General features: G+C 37.6%; 1 protein-coding gene across 2 annotated transcripts in view; it reads left to right on the top strand.

Annotated features, from left to right (window-relative positions):
* The window catches only part of frmpd3 (FERM and PDZ domain containing 3), a 200,600-nt gene that overhangs the window by 80,695 nt on the left and 102,673 nt on the right, over positions 1-17,232 (top strand). For both annotated transcript variants that reach the window (XM_065268067.2, XM_065268064.2), the window contains exon 2: positions 17,088-17,172. The gene's annotated coding sequence lies outside the window, so the exon portion shown is untranslated. The remainder of the gene's footprint in view (positions 1-17,087; positions 17,173-17,232) is intronic.

Below are 17,232 nucleotides of genomic sequence, written 5' to 3'. Positions count from 1 at the left end.
CATGAAGCTAGCATGATGCTAGCATGATTAGCATGAAGCTAGCATGATGCTAGCATGACTAGCATGAAGCTAGCATGATGCTAGCATGACTAGCATGAAGCTAGCACGATGTTAGCATGACTAGCATGAAGCTAGCACGATGCTAGCATGATTAACATGAAGCTAGCACGATGCTAGCATGATTAGCATGAAGCTAGCACGATGCTAGCATGATTAGCATGAAGCTAGCACGATGCTAGCATGATTAGCATGAAGCTAGCACGATGCTAGCATGATTAGCATGAAGCTAGCACGATGTTGGCATGATTAGCATGAAGCTAGCACGATGTTAGCATGATTAGCATGAAGCTAGCACGATACTAGCATTATTAGCATGAAGCTAGCACGATGCTAGTATGATTAGCATGAAGCTAGCACGATGTTATCATAATTAGCATGAAGCTAACACGATGTTAGTATGATTAGCATGAAGCTAGCACGATGTTATCATGATTAGCATAAAGCTAACATGATGTTAGTATGATTAGCATGAAGCTAGCATAATTTGCATGAAGCTAGCATGATGCTAGCATGATTACCATGAAGTTAGCATGAATTTAGCATGAAATTAGCATGATCCTAGCATTATTAGCATGATGCTAGCATGATTAAGATGATGCTAGCATGACTAGCATGAAGCTAGCATGATTTAGCATGAAGCTAACAAGATTTAGCATGAAGCTAGCATGATTTAACATTAAGTTAGCAAGATTTATTATAAAATTAGCATAAAGCTAGCATGAAACTAGCACGAAGCTAGCATGACTTAGCATGAAGCAAGCATGAAGCTAATATGACCCAAAGACCCAACCCCCATGTCTCTATGATGTCCGGATCCAGAGATATAAGGCTTTGTTTATTATGTTGCTAGGCTGCTCATATTTGGTTGCTAGGGGCGTGGCTTAATACCTCAATAAGGATGGTGAGAGACTGATTGGATGCCTGAGTAAAATGAGCCCACCCCCATGTCTCTGTGACACTGTGCTGCAAAGATATCCATCTGGGCATTTTATAATGGCAGTCTATGGGAGATGTTGCTAGGGTGCCCAAAATGGTTGCTAGGGGCGTGGCTTGATAGCTCAATAAGGATCCTAAGGGACTGATTGGATGCCTGAGTAAAATGAGCCCACCCCCATGTCTCTACGACACTGCGCTGCAAAGATATCCCATCTGGGACGTTTTTATTTCCTTATATGGGCATGATTCCTGCCCCATTATAAGTCTATGGGGAAATTTGGGGGCCTCTTACACCCCAGGGGTACAACTTACACCCCATTGTGAGGTATGTTCTTACAGAGCCTGCCAGCCTCTTCAAATGTGGCAAGTCACAAGTTTCTGTGAAATTCTAGGTCTGAGCTACGACTCGTCAAAGTTTGTCTCCATGTTAAGTCAATGGGATTTTTCGGCTGCTTTTTCGCCCCTGGGGCGAAGACCGTACCCCCGATCGCTTATAAAAGTCATAGCCCACTATTCCCGAATAGTCCGCACGTTTGAGAGTTTGAATGAAGTTTCTAAGTTAAGCGGTTCGAGCCGTATTAATTGCCGAAATTTGGTTGGAAGAATAATAATAATAATAATAATAATAAAAAGCCCAGTAAGAACAGTACAGCGCATTTTCAATGCACTGTAATAAAAAGCCCAGTAAGAACAGTACAGCGCATTTTCAATGCACTGTAAAAATGCAAACATTAAACTGCAGGTTGTTTATTTCTATAATCTTTTTAACAATTTGTTTACACTTTTCACCATGACTTTGCTGTAGTTAATGGGAATTAGGGGTTGGAGAAAAAAATCGATTCACAAAACTATCACGATTCTTTCTGAAACGAATCTGAAAACGATTTGTTTTCATCAGAATCAATATTTATTTAATTATTTTACTTTTCCAAAGAGGCGGTGAGGAGATGTTACCACTTTTATTCCAACAAGAGCAAAACGTATTTGTTGTTGTCTGTAATAGATAACATTGTATCCGTTTAAAGCTGGAGTGAGAAAGCGAAACCATGGCAGAGACAATGGAGAAAACCCCTTCCAGAATTACAATGACACGCTTTGACAATGGCATTTTGCATTGGAGCATGTTGTGTCTCTCCCGATTAGTTCGGTGTGTCTTCGCGTAATCTCTGTTTCTCAATGAATTTGGTTGCAAAAGCTCTGTGTCACATTGTAATCTTACATGTTTCTGAACTTAAAACGAATTGCATGCATTAAAGGTCTTCACGGAGGACACGGGTATGATTAACTTTGTGTGTAAAACCCAAAGATCAGAGTCTGTTAGCGCTAACGCGTTAATGAGCATGTGCAGTCTCAAACCCGCAGTCTCCGGTTTCTATGGCGATAATAACAACTGGCTCTTGTTTTATAAGTCACCACCACACACTGCACATTCTTTCTCAAATATTAGTTTAGCTTGAAGTTTAAATATGTTCCTAAATATGTTGATCAGTAGCTTATTTCTTTGTTATTTATTGGAACAGTTTAATATAGCACTTTTTTATTTAGAGAGTATTGTTTCTACTCATTATGTTGCACATTTAAATGTTATATTCAAGTTTATTGTTTTGAAAAGTTTTATGGTTTAAGGCACTTTAAAATATGCACTATGTATGTGGTATACTCCATAAAATAAACATTTAGAAAGAAGTATTAAAGTATTTTAATTGTCTAGTCTTTTATTAGGCAAATAAAAATCACAAAGTTTGAAACAACGAATCGCAATAGCCAAAAAATAGCAATAGGTATTGAATCGGCAAACAAGTGATAGTTTTGAATTGCCAGATAAGTGAATCATCCCAGCCCTAATGGGAATATTCAGCTTCATTGAAAAAAATTGATATTCCAGCAGTACAATGTGTGGTCAATGCAGATTAGGTTCATTCTAAACCTGCTGTACCACAGTACTAACTACACTAACCTAAAAGATTATTAGGAACACCTGTTCAATTTCTCATTAATGCAACTATCTAATCAACCAATTAGTTGCTTCAATGCATTTAGGGGTGTGGTCCTGGTGAAGACAATCTCCTGAACTCCAAACTGAATGTCGGGAAAGAAAGGTGATTTAAGCAATTTTGAGCGTGGCATGGTTGTTGGTGCCAGACGAACCAGTCTGAGTATTTCACAATCTGCTCAGTTACTGGGATTTTCACGCACAACCATTTCTAGGGTTCACGAAGAATGGTGTGAAAATGGACAAAACATCCAGTATGTGGCAGTCCTGTGGGCGAAAATGTCTTGTTGATGCTAGAGGTCAGAGGAGAATGGGCCGACTGATTCAAGCTGATAGAAGAGCAACTTTGACTGAAATAACCACTCGTTACAACTGTGGTATGCAGCAAAGCATTTGTGAACCCACAACACGCACAACCTTGAGGTGAATGGGCTACAACATCAGAAGACCCCACCCGGTACCACTCATCTCCACTACAAATAGGAAAAACAGGCTACAATTTGCACAAGCTCACCAAAATTGGACAGTTGAAGACTGGAAAATTTTTGCCTGGTCTGATGAGTCTCGATTTCTGTTGAGACATTCAGATGGTAGAGTCAGAATTTGGCATAAACAGAATGAGAACATGGATTTATCATGCCTTGTTACCACTGTGCAGGCTGCTGGTGTTGGTGTAATGGTGTGGGGGATGTTTTCTTGGCACACTTTGGGCCCCTTAGTGTCAATTGGACATCGTGTAAATGCCACAGCCTACCTGAGCATAGTTTCTGACCATGTCCATCCCTTTATGACCACCATGTACCCATCCTCTGATGGCTACTTCCAGCAGGATAATGCAGCATGTCACAAAGCTCGAATCATTTCAAATTGGTTTCTTGAACATGACAATGAGTTCACTGTACTAAAATGGTCCCCACAGTCACCAGATCTCAACCCAATAGAGCATCTTTGCGATGTGGTGGAACGGGAGCTTCGTGCCCTGGATGTGCATCCCACAAATCTCCATCAACTGCAAGATGCGATCCTATCAATATGGGCCAACACTTTTAAAGAATGCTTTCAGCGCCTTGTTGAATCAATGCCACGTAGAATCAAGGCAGTTCTGAAGGCGACAGGAGGTCAAACAAAGTATTAGTATGGTGTTCCTAATAATCCTTTAGGTGAGTGTAAATATCCATCATTAAAAGTACCTCAATAACAGGACAAGCCCACCATCTGCTTTCAAAGCAATAAGCATTCATTACCTTGACACTCGACTTAATGAGAAATTAACGTTAAAGTCAAATTGAAATGACAAAGTGTCGAGATATCTTCTAAGTCACATGGGCTGCTTTGTTATGTGACTATTAATCATATTATTTTCTTTATAATGTATCAGTTTTATTGATCTGCAGCTACACAATTCATTATCACAAGGTTGCAGATGCCATATTTTATTGAAATGTGAAATCAAACTTAATCACTTCATATTTATTGACAACACCTGAACCTGAAGTTAATAGGCATGATTAGTGTCAAATGATTTTTAATTGAGCAGTTCAGACAAATCCTTTAACATTTGCGATGTCTGGGATGTCGAAACTAAATTGAACTTATTAACCACAGTATATCCAGAATGTTATTAGTTCTTGATCAGTTTAGTTTATCATTCACATTAGTTATCAGTAATCACTATAATGTTAATGTAGCATGAAGCATTTGTAAAGTGTTACTCTAAAAGACCTTGTAAATGTCCACCTTTGAGTTTCACATGTGATCTGCAAACCTACAGTATGATCTACAGTAGATCTTGATATATTCCAGGATTATTTATGACACTGTGTCTCAGAGTGTAAATCACAGCTCATTCAGTTGTTTGTTGTGTACTGCAGCTCTTTTCTGAAGGATGCATCACAGAACTGTGGCTTATCAACCAGACGATGCATCTTTACATGGACACATCCAGAGAAGAGTGTCTGCTCACTTGATGGGACTGCAATTTCAGTCAGATCTCAAGAGATCAATACACTTCAAAGATGAGGACATATTTTCAGAAAATGAACACTTTGTAACATTTTGCTTAGAACTTCAACCATACATTTTATCAGAAACAAAAAGAGTGATGTTTTCTAAACCATTCAATTATAAGGACTATGTAAGTAAGTGACATTTTACTTTTGTGATAGACACTTTTGTTTTGTTTGCAGTCTAAAAGTGTTTCTGTAGCTAAATGAAGCATGGTGCTGGAAATACCAGGATGGTGGATTTGGCTATGGAATGGAAGGGTCAATGAAAAATATAAGATATTTTCACAAGTTTAATAAATCATAGACTAGGTTGTAACGATATGATATTTTCCTTGTATAGTCGTCTCAGAATTAGTAAACATCAGCTATAATGACCTATAAATAAATACAAACAGGTAGGGTTTTGGGGTTGGACATTATTATATCAAACTTTTTTTATGTCTTTTATGTAGTATGAGTCTACAATTTGAAAAAAATAAATAAAGATAAATTAAAATGCAAATGTTCCATTTGATCAAAATAAGGAATAAGTTATTTCTCTTTAGATAAGACAAGAATAAACCAAACCTGTCCTTGCAAAAGGGATAGAGATAAAAATGTGTAGCCTCTGGCTCTGACATTTCCTTAGCAGTATATATGTATAGGTATGTGACAAAATTTTTAAACATGGTTAAATGCTTAACTAGTTCTTCAGATAGAAAGAGCTTGAACAAACTTTACAATGACAGCAAGACCATGTCTATGGGTTCAAGAATAACAAAATACTGCTTATTTGAAACTCGAAAATCATCACCTTATTTTGTCCCATTGTTTTCCATTTTGTGGGTGGTAAAACAATACCTTGCGTGTCGTTCAAATTCATTGAAACTTCGTTCACTTGTAGTTTAGCAATTAAACTAAATCAAAGTTACAATTTCAGGAATGTTTTTACTCCGCACGTCGCTTGAGGTAATCCGAAGTTTCGTTGAGAGGAACCAAATTGTCAGCCATGACAGCCGAGATTGTCACGTACCTAATATGTATCCTTAGCAATATGTATGAGTGGAGTCTAAGAAGTGACGTGGAAAAAAGTTTGCATGTGTGCAGAAGCGGAGGTGAGATCTGCTTTCATTTTTGCCTAAAACCGTGTATAAGCAAATGTTTACGGTATGATAATACCAAAATCGCAGATTACACCATAGACCATAACACAATAAATTAAAGTGCTTACAGACGATTTAATGAGTATGTTTATCAAATTAATAAATATTTGTTAATTGTTAATTTAAAACAAATCATTTTTACTTTTAAAAGAATTACTTTCTTTAACAGTTGATAAGAAAAACAAAAAAAAATTTGCAAAGCTGAATGTCTCTCATATACATTTAAACATCTGTTAACATAAAAGTTGCCCTAATTCAATGATCTACAATGTTGTTATACAGTGTTGTAGTCGAAACAAGCTTATTCAAGTCCAGTTCAAGTACAGAGAGGTTTGAATCTGAGTCAAGACTGAAAACAGACAGTGTCGAGTTTCGAGTCAAAACCGAGTCCAGATAAAGTTGATTTTAGACTTTTAGTTAAAACAATAAAATTGACACTACACACCACGTATACTACATTATGATACCTTATAATCCTATATTAGTATTATACTGGAAACATTTCTGATGGCGTGTGAAAGTATGGTGAACGTGATTTCACCAAGTAGAATGTGATCCTGGATCAACACCATTGTTGGTGCTGGATAAACATTTTCATTAATCAATCAGATTGCAGGATTAGGATTAGAGTGTATGTTAGATATAGGTTTAGGATTGGGTTAGGGGCTTTTAAAAAATACCCCTCAAACTATTATTTCACACTAATTTGAGGGTTTAAAAATGGTTAGGGTTTGAGTTAGGGTAAGTTGGGGTATCTTAACGAGCCCAGAGCTGTGTCATTATTTGTGTAACCCTCTCCATAATTCATAAACACACATTTATTATGTTTTTTCTCATTGGCTCATTTGAAAATTTTTGCTCACATGTAAGTAGCAATTTTAACATGCTATAATAAATGATCTGTGGGGTATTTTGAGCTTAAACTTCACAAGCATACTCTTGGGATACCTGAGATTTAATAAACATCTTGTGAAAAGTGGCATAATAGGTCACCTTTAACAACTATCAATCAAACATCAGTTTAGTAACCAAAAAATTGTAAGATAATAATTATGATCATAGGCACTGATTTATTTTTCCACTGATGGGTGCAACATCAATGCTTCTCTCTCCATCCCTAATGCAAATTTAAATATCTAATTTCTACTTTAAGAAAGGTGAATACGCTAGCTTGCACATATACTGCATATGTCAGTAACATTTCGATAAAAAATAATACGTATTTATACATAAGGTATTTACGTATAGTATCAAAATAATCAAACTTGTGTATATTTTACAATATCTTCAAACTGTTGCAATTACAGTACTATACTGGACCAGTACTGGACTAAAGCTTAAGCAAAAGCAACTTCAGTGTAAATCTCTCACGTCAGGTTACGCATGAAACACCTACGTGAACTTTTATCCGTGGTCAATGAAATTATACAACATTGGTAAACACCAGCACCTGTACAGACTCGGACAGCTTTATCATAACACAAGAAAGCCAACCTGCCACGGCGGGCGGAACAAACGAACGAACTTACCTGCTCTTGCCTTGACCTGTTACCTGCGGGCAAATGGAGGGCATCTCTTCGGGTGTCTAATGCTTCACAGAATATTTTTCATGCGTTCGTTGTTGATGGCCAGCAGTTTTTCTAACACTAAAGTACTGAGGCGACAGGGCTCACACAAACTCACAGGCGGCAGACCGAATAACTTACTGATGTCTGGTGTCTAACACTCAAACTTATTATTATTATTATTATTATTATTATTTAATTACATTTTACTTATTAAAATATTTTAGATATTATAATCATGTTTAACCAGATGCTTTTTACCGAGTTAACTTCTTGAGCTGTGTCTCGCGCAGGGATGTGTTTGACTTAATGCGGCGATGCGCAGACTGACCAGTGTATGACATCACAGCCCCACTAGAGTGACCCGAGAACATAAGGAGCTATCTGTTCTCGAATCACTCTCGTGATACTATGATGTCATACGCCAATGGTCTGCACTGCGGCGTGTGAAGTCAAACACAACGCGCCAATTCCTACTTCCGTCACGTAGATCATACTGTATGTCTGCACGTGGAGCTCAAAGTTGGACATTTACAAGACCTTATTCAAGAATATTGGGTAACACTTTGAAATACTTTCATATTTAGTAGTGCAGGAATCAAGTGCGAAACATTTGGTGTCAGTTTAGCTGCTATTAAACGTCATGCCCTAAATCTGGAATTACATTAGAATTGAAAATATGTATTTACAGGGCAGTGCATTGTGTGAATTTGTCTATGGACAAAGATTTAGCATGTACTTACACAAATATTCCCAAATCTTTTTTGCAATGCTCAGGAATGTATTATATTTTGTGCCTAGAGGGAGGATTCTGTGGGCTTTTGAGGATTTTTTTTAATAATTGGGATTTTGAAGGTTATGTAGATGTGCTAGTTTGAAAACATGTTGTCTCTAGCAGGGTAGATAAATTAGAACTGATCATTTGATTTTGTTTTCTCAAATGTATCAAAACATGTTCGCTTTTAAGCTAATATTACAGCCCCTGGATTCATTTTAAAGTATAAACTATCATAACAAACTGGCTCAAAAGAATACTCAGTACTATTATGAGCTTGTATTCTCATTTAACCCTTGTGTGGTTGTATTAATACATTTGTTACTTAAGCAATGTTTGCCGGCCTAGTGGACCCACAACATTATTATTTTTTATATCAATGCAACCATAGAAATGTATGTATTATTGTATACAGATATGTACTTTAACCTTGTAACAAGCTAAATAGACAGAATTTACAGTTAATATTTGTAATTTACCTCTGTTAGATCATATTTATAAATAAAAGCACTATTCGTATTTTGTTAAAGCATAAGAAGAAAAATCTATTCTGATTTAGTTATAAAGAGAAAACATGTTTATCTTAAATAAATATAAAAAACAAAGTTTTTCTTCACTATTGACAGCACAAGCACCACTAAACATGCTTTATTATAACATCATCCACACTAAACACACAACCTGTTCATGCCATCCTACACAACACATACGTAGCTAATTTTACTGTTTGTAGCTGTGTTGCATATGCATTTCTTGGACTTGATGTATACTGTGTCTTTCTGTCAATCTAATGTCCACACACATTGCAGTGAGCTTCAATTTGTTAGGATTGGCCACAAGCTAGAATGATGAATACTTTGATAATAAATTTTACTTTCTCTCTCTATCTCTCTCTCGCTCTCTCACATGCACACACGCACACTACATTTAGTTTTTTTCAAGGCCTTCTGAATGAAGAATCCCCTTATCATCTAGATCCATATGAATGAGGCGTCACACAGACAGGGATATTTATATGTTTTGTGCCACCCAGGCAACCTTGTGTACCTTTGGTAGGCCCTATAAAAATAGCTACAAGTAAAACCAAAAACAAACAAACAAGACAATTTGTGCTCACATTCTGTAGAAGGTTGAAGGACCCATGGGCTATTTTACAAAAACCTCAGATCAATTTAAGGTGTTGTAGAATGTAAAACTGTATTTATCTAGGCATAGATGATAGGGGTGGCACGGTTCACAAAACCCTCGGTTCGGTTCGTATCACGGTTCTATGGTCACGGTTCACGGTTCAGTACGGTTCTTGTTGTTATTTTTTCTTTAAATTTTTCACACGCCAGAAATGTATTATCTTATTAATGTATTAATTATCCATAATTTAGGATACAGTATTAAAAAAAGTTATATCATGTAATCATGCACAAACTGAATTTGACTTTAAGCACATTGGACCATCTCTGAGGAAAGCCAGGTGAGATTTTGATAGAGCAAGAGAGAAGACATTGATGATTTCAACATGCTTTTCATTTAATTGGCAAAAAAGAGAATGTGTATTGCCATCTACATAAACTTTATGTGCATTTTTAGCACACAAAGATAACTTGCATTTATTAAAATGCCAACTTCAGTGTAGCTTATCACCCGGAGGCTGCTTTAATACTGAGAGTTTATGTGGACGAGAGAGAAACATAACCTTTGCACCTGTAATATTAAAATCTCTTTAAGTCTCTTTTGTCCACTTTTGACCACTTCTGATTACTTTGAGGGGCAATTTCTGAAATAAGATCGCGCAACTTTCACACGCTAGCAAAATGAAACTACGCGGAAATCAGCCGCTTAATTTTATCAATGAAAGGCTAAAAATAGCGCTGAAGACGTAAAACAGTGTTCAGTACCTCAGATAAATGGTCGGAGAGAAGGCGATCTCCTGTGGCTGTTGGAGCATATTCAACCCATAGGCTGCAGTTCAATCTATTGTTTTATTTCCGCTGTCATCATAGGTAACATGAAATAAAAATATGTTTCCACACACCAAACTTATACGACGCTGGCGCATCCTCCAACCGCGGGCAGACTTCCTTTTCTCTCCCACTTGCCATTTCTACACGTAACATAACCCGCAGTACTTATACTCCAAACCAGTCACCTCTTCTTTCGCGCGAAAGGGAAACACGCTATCTGAGGTCACATACAGGGCATGAGACTACATTGCGCATGCCATGAACCGTTGAACCGTGCGGTACACACGCGCTCCGAACCGAGACAAGCGAACCGAACGGTTCGGATTTTTTTCATGGACCGTGCCACCCCTAATAGATGAATAATAATAGTTCTGTACATGGTAATGACATATCATGAGCCTCAAATACGATTATTTCCTCATTCTTATGTAAACCTTGGGCATGCAAAAAACCGCTGGAAAACAGGCCAATCTCAACATAACACCAAAATTCTAGGGTTGTAAACGGACATGTAAAAAGGTTTCTGGATAATTTTTGCACTTAATGAAGCCCCATACCTTCTATGAAGATATCAGAGAATAATTTAACAGATTATTTTAATGCATTTTTTGGCACCTTTAAAGGTCTGGGGCATATTTCATGCTTGTTGCACAAGTGGTTTCAGGTGAGGTTTTTCGAGATGGACCGCTGTAATGCCCTGGGGAAAGAGGGAGGTCTTTTCCATTAACAGCAGTAGATTGTTTCTGTCACAGTTCAGAGTGTCCATGGATCGTAAATGTGACCTGTCTATGATGTGTTTGGGCTTCAGTTTTAATTCACTGGTACATAAAAAGTATGTCCAGACGCTGGGTCTGTGAGCGCTAAACTACAGGTGAATACAATTTCAAAACATTCATCCACTCCATTTTCCTGCGAGCAGAACTGTTCCTAAATTCATGAACGTGTCTGTGCCATCAGTGCATTGCTTTATCTCTGTCTGATTTCAAGGAGGAAATATAAAGCTTTGAAGTTTGCCATGTCACATTAGAGGAAAGCTTTGAAAGAGGCCCTCGTTAAGATCTTGTGTGAGACACAGGCATTTTATGTCACTCCCCTTGATAATATAAATATATTTTTTAGATGTCCTTATATAAATGAATGTGCTGGTTCTTAAGATCTAAAAAACATTCAAATCAAATCAAACCTAAAAACCTAAAACTTATAAAACATGTTTGCGATCTGCTTTCAAGGCCAAACATTGGTTACGTAACACCACACACACACAGTACATGTACATCTGAGTCTCCTTCTGTATGAATAAATGACAGCTTTGAAATCCCATGGTGTCATGGACATTATGAACACAAGCAAGTGGATGCCACAATACCACATCAGGTGTCAATTGTGACAAAGGACAGCCGTGTAATAAGCGGTTTGTTTTTAGTGTGGGAAGCTAGAGGAGAGCAGGGGCGAAAGCATAATTTTCCAGAAAAATTTAATTTTAACAGATGATGTTTTAGACAAAGATATATTTGCTATGGACAATAACGCACAAGTGTGGTCTATCAATACCAGTTGAAATATTAAACAAATGTAAAATGACTTCAATATAATTTAGCTTTGAACAAGTTGTGCATTGTTACTCAACACAAAAGAACAAGACCGATTTTTCTTTTACACTTGTAAATAAACATGACTATGACTTTGTTAATATGTAACTGCAAACATATTTTGTTGTTTATCTTTGCAAAAAATTATGTGATTACATTTTCATTTTAAATTTCAGGTTCATTAAATGTTTCAAAAACAACCCGACAGTAAAAACGGACCGGGGGCGGCGGGTGGTCGCTGAGTTGCTGTTCGAACAAAGTGCTGAATTCCTCCTTTGCAAAATGTATAACGTTTTAAACGGAAGTAACAACCATGCATTAGGAGAATTAATAATTGCTTTATGTATAGTATATTATATAGAACCATATTTTGGCGATTTTTATTTTTTACTTTTATTGTTTCAAGAGTTTGCCAGCCCATTTAGTCTTAATAATTAACAGTAAACTAACTTTGCTTGCTGCTCTCAAAGGCAGCTCGAACCTTAGGTTGGGCTCGAGCCTAAATTTCAAGTAACAGTACAGAAGAAGAAAATGCAGTGAATGAGGAGATAAGGAAGAGAGATGCCAGAAGAATTGCGGCTATAGGCGTGCAGACTACCATTTATCCAAATGATTTTAATGATGATCGCTTTTATGTGGACCAGGAAGCTTTTCGCGTCCAATTGAAAAGACCTTACGACACGCCCATTCCTCATGGCACGCCCCATTTCTTTCCGACCTTATGGCACGCCCATTGCTCGTCTGCAGTTACCTCTACTTGGGTCGATCAGACCCAGGACCCGAAGTAGCATAATTAAACTGGGACTGACCCAGACCCAACTGCCCCTTTAAAACATAGACCCGGAACTGTACGGGCCCTCTGTGAAGACCTCTAATGCAAACAACTCTGCTCATGTTCAGAAACATGAACACAATGTGACACTGAGCTTGCCTCGGCTCGAGAAACAGAGAGCACGCGAACACATACCGAACTCTTGGAAGAGACAAGTGCTCGCACTCAAATGTCATTATCAAATAGTGTCATTATCACGGAAGAACAAAAAAAAGTTATGCCAGATATATTTGGGCGGTTGTTAATATACCTGGGCGACATTTTCTCGCCGATCTTCTCCGCTCCCCCTTTCTTCTTTTTGGAGCCTCTGTTGTCCATAATGATTATTCTTAAGTGCAAGGCTAAATGATGCGCTATCATCACTGTATATTTCCCCATAAACCTAGCGGCTGCTTGGACAAATCCATTTGAGGGGTGGGGCATGGGGGCGCGATCGTAACACACACTGAATCTGTCATGAAGAAGCCGAAAATATTTACCTATCACCCGCCCCCCAAGCCAAATGCAACTGCATTTATACATGACGGGCCAAAAATAAATAACTTAAACATTTTGGCATTAAAAAAAAATAAATCTCAGAGGCCACCGGTCCACATGTCGACCGGCCCACCGGGCATTTGCCCGGTTGTGCAGATTACCAGTCCCAGCCTGAAATGATTCATAAAGTCATACCTCTATAATTCTTTAATCAATTGTGTTTTAAAAGCACTGTAGCCTACTGTGTACTCAAAATCTAATGACAGCAATGTGATCGCCGATGCGCTGGTAGAGATAGAAAGAGAGACAGAGAAGAGAGTTTTAGTTTCTATTAGTTTATAGTTTGTATTAGTTTGACAGCACTAAATATGAAATGCTACTGTAAAAACTGCCAGCAGGTCAGCGGATTTAAACCTCACTCCCAAATGTTTTTGATGTCTCCTTATATTAAATACCTGATTCCACTCATCGGGCTCCTGCCAAAATGTTTGAAATGTTTCCTTAATTAACAAACTAACAAGTTGATGAACTAAATAAGATGTTTTATATATGGAGACATCTAAAACATTCTGGGAGGGGGGACCTGAGGACTGGAGAACCACCGCTCTATATCATCAGCTCTACTCTGTTTATATGAAGCACTTATATAACCATCAACAATCCATCCAAAACAGCAGACTGTATGAGTTCAGGCCCAGATTAACACAATGTAGTACCCTAGGGTGACCACATTTGAAGTGCCCCCCTCACATTTTTTTTTAAGGTGTAGTCATTGCAGGGCTCCAGAGTAACTTTTTCACTAGAAGCACTGCAGCCCCTTGCTGCAAATTTTTTTTTTTTTTGGAGCGCAAGCAGAATATTAAGGGGCACATCCTAAATCAGCCTGCAATTCAATTATTCACATTTTCCCCTAAAATAACTGCATTACTGACAAATACTTATGTACAATTGATCAAACTTTCAAAATAGGAAGCTGTGAATCAACGAATCATGAAATCCCCCTTACTAATTTTTGCCATAAGAGACCCCCCCAAAAATCACTTTACATCAAAAGGTAGCCTACAGCTGCTCTTTTAAATTAGCCAGAGAGATTCTTTATCCTGATCTTAGTTCAGTATAATTGATTTGTTGCATGTTACATGCATTATTTTATTAAACTTTATATACCAAAGTTATATCCAGTGTTATCCAGTTAAAGTGTCAAGTGTAATGGCTTTACAAACTTTTATCATTTATACGTTTCTTGTCTTCTATCCAGTTTTCCTGGCCAGGGAAACTGATGTCTAAGACCTTTATTCTCATCTATATTGTTTTTGGTATTAATTTGATTCTCCTGCTTTCTCTATCTCTCATCTCTGCAATGTCTGATGACCCCGCGCCTTCTCTCGGTTTTGAGTGAGATGTGTTAAGATGTGTTCGGCTTCATGCGGGGCTGCATAGACCCATTGGTAGATTAACTGAGCGCATGGTGACATAAACGATTGACGCGTCATGCAAATAAGCCGACTTTTGTAATGGGTGCCCTGTGCCACTGCCTCCTCGCAAAAAATTTTTCGCCCTTGACAGCTGCCCATGTCTAAATTCACCACTGCACATGTGTGGCCCTGCGATCTACTCGTCTTTTAACATGAAATAACAACTAGAAGAAATTCCCAATTTGCAGATAACACATGCGGAAGTAATTGTAAAACAGCTTGCACTGTCTCAATAACGCAGTCTGGAGCCCTTGGTGCCCCCCTTTGGCTGGAAGCCCAGGCACTTGCCCAATCCCGTCTATGGATAGTCCTGCCTTGTATGAGGTGGACCTTACTGATACAGAATTATTAATTAAACAGTTTGATAAAAATCTATGAATGTTAAATATTTTCTAGCAAATATATCCTACATTAAGTACAATAAAATTTTAGTTTAAGATGTTTAATGTAACTAAGTCTGACAGTACAGTAAGGTTATACTGAGAAAAGACACACAAATCACAGCAGCGAATTAGGATCCCAAGAAACGTCTGTAAAAAAACCTCAACCCCAGTCCATAGTCACCTGTAGAATCAGATCATTTCATGATCCTCATTCACTTCTTTTCCTGTCATCTCTTTCTGCAAATGTTTGCATCAACCATTTCAACACCTCTGCCATGGTAATCTAAAAGCTGTTAGAGTAAAAGGACAAGAGAGACACAAGCAGCGGAGGGCAAATTAAAGAAAATCAATTTCCTCAAAGATCTCGCATCACCCTAATACTAGAATTTTGAACTCATTCCCCAAAGCTCCTGATACCACTCACCATCTGTTGCTATGCACCAATTTTGCTGTAAATCTGTTTTGAGTGCTTAGTCTGTCTCCTCACCAAGTGCCGTGAAACAATATGTCCTGACACTCTATGTACTATCAATCATTATCCAGTCAAACTGTCCCATTACCACTTAACCCTGTTTGTGTGCATTAAAACCCAGAAGCCATCATTAAAGAGTATTTTGCTGCTGCTTTTCATGATCAGAACACTGGTTTGTGGTCATGCTTTCTGACACATAACATCCTTCTTGATCCCTTATAATCAGACTTTAAATTATGGCACTGTAACAAGAGTCTCCTTACTGTAAAAACAACAGCCAATCAGTGTTTTTTCCACAATATGAAGCGTGTTATATAAACAAAAGTTCCAAAGGATTTAAGATAAATTCTTATTTTAAATAATATAATTGTCTCTTGTCATTAACCGAGCTATCCACAGATATCTGCTTGTACAAACTATGGCAACATTTGAGTGGACTAATGCGAAAGTGGCGGTTATACAGCATCTAACACGCAGCTGTTGTGCCAGCTAATACATAACGATGGCACATAATAATGTAATCAAACATACACGAAATAAAAAACTACCTTATCCATGAATATGAATAGCAATTCCCAAACGTCTCTGGGTGGTGAAAACGACAAGAACCAAGCTGAGCCTCCACATTTCCCTATAAATTTGTGGTGAAAAATGGAAATGCAGCGAGCTCTAATAGGGAGCCATGTGGGCAGATTTAAATCTGTCCCTCTAGCTTTTACATAATTCTGTTTTTATTACTGAATTCTTTTGAAAGATTGTCAGTTAATGAGAAAATGGACATTAAACAAAAGTTGTGCAACAGCCAAATGGCCAATGGTAAATTGTTCAATAGGGCATTTAAAGGGTTGTGTGATGACATAAAGCTTTGGCTGTCCGGTTGTACTAAACAGAATAACGACACTAGACTTCTGCTCAGTATTCTGCATGCGTTCAGTCATTTAAATCCAAAACTTATACAACTAGCAGTTAATCATATGTTAGTCATATAACCTACGATAAGATACAATACGAAATTTAAAATCAGGAGCTGCTAATGCTTTCAAGTAATGTGATTTGTGTTTTAAAATGGTTTCCGTTGTAAAAAGTGTCTGCCAAAAACAATGTTTGTTCACTAGACAAAAAAAACACAATACTTGACATTACATTGAAGCAATACACAAAAACTCACTGTAAGCAATTATAATTAGTACTCTTTTTCTTTTTATCATCAAATGTATGTTTACCATGTTTATCAATGGCTGACCGTCATGTGTGATCTTCAGCATATAACCTGCATCTTTTAAAATTTTAACCCGCCAAATTCTGTGAAATATACCAATGTGTTACTGTATATATTTACAATGTTTCTCTTACATATGCATGTCATTTGTTTAAAGATTTCAAGTTGATTGTAAAATAGTTTTCATTCTTTCTTTGTTTTCTAGTGGCTCTCTCTCTACGCAGAGGATTTGAGGATCTTGAACCTGGACAAACATACCAGCCATCCACGACACCTTTTCTAGAAACATCGTAAGTCATGTGGCATACATGTGCTGCATAAAAAATGCAAAATGCAAGACTTGTGGTTTA

Source organism: Paramisgurnus dabryanus, chromosome 16 (genome assembly GCF_030506205.2).
Source record: "Paramisgurnus dabryanus chromosome 16, PD_genome_1.1, whole genome shotgun sequence".
In the NCBI taxonomy this organism is placed as follows: Eukaryota; Metazoa; Chordata; class Actinopteri; order Cypriniformes; family Cobitidae; genus Paramisgurnus; species Paramisgurnus dabryanus.
Note: the sequence above shows the minus strand (reverse complement) of the source record. Positions and strands in the feature narration are given on the sequence as shown.